This window comes from Cucurbita maxima, unplaced genomic scaffold (assembly GCF_002738345.1).
Source record: "Cucurbita maxima cultivar Rimu unplaced genomic scaffold, Cmax_1.0 Cma_Scf02470, whole genome shotgun sequence".
NCBI classification, from domain to species: domain Eukaryota; kingdom Viridiplantae; phylum Streptophyta; class Magnoliopsida; order Cucurbitales; family Cucurbitaceae; genus Cucurbita; species Cucurbita maxima.
In genome coordinates, this window is record NW_019274486.1 from 1,382 (window position 1) to 1,964 (window position 583).

Sequence of the window (583 nt, forward strand, 5' to 3'; positions counted from 1 at the left end):
TTAGCGGCCTTCTCTCCTCCATGTCTGACGAGATTCTTCACGATGTAGTTGTTGCTACTACGTCCAAGGAGGCGTGGGATACTCTGCAGCGGATATTTTTTTCGTCAACTCGTGCTCGCACTACTTATATTCGTGTTGAGCTCGCCACGTCCAAGAAAAGAGATCAATCTGCTGCAAATTATTTTTGCAAGATCAAAGGGCTGGCCACCGAGCTGGCTGCCACCGACTCTGCCTTGCAGGATGATGATGTGATCGCGTATCTTCTCGCTTGTCTTGGCCCTGACTAGGATCCCTTCGTCACCTCAATGACTACCAAGAGTGAAGCCCTCAAGCTTGATGATGCGTTTGCACATCTAATGACGTTTGAAGCTCGCCAACTACAACACCAGGCTGAACTTCAGTTAAATCCGGGATCTTTTGCCAATTGTACTGGTCGTGCTAAACTTCAGTTAAATCTTGGATCTTCTGCCAATTATGTTGGTCGTGGTGGTCAGCAGAAGAATCGTGGGCATAGGGATCGTGGTCGTGGTCGTTCTCAAGGTTATGCACCCTCTCGTCCTGCTGGTGATCGTCGTGACCCTTC

General features: G+C 49.2%; 1 non-coding gene across 1 annotated transcript; it reads left to right on the forward strand.

The window, feature by feature from the left end:
- The first annotated feature begins 230 nt into the window (after positions 1 to 230).
- On the forward strand, positions 231 to 370 carry LOC111475691. The gene has a single exon (XR_002716655.1). It is a non-coding gene; the product is annotated as a small nucleolar RNA Z247 (small nucleolar RNA).
- The last annotated feature ends 213 nt before the right edge of the window (positions 371 to 583 follow it).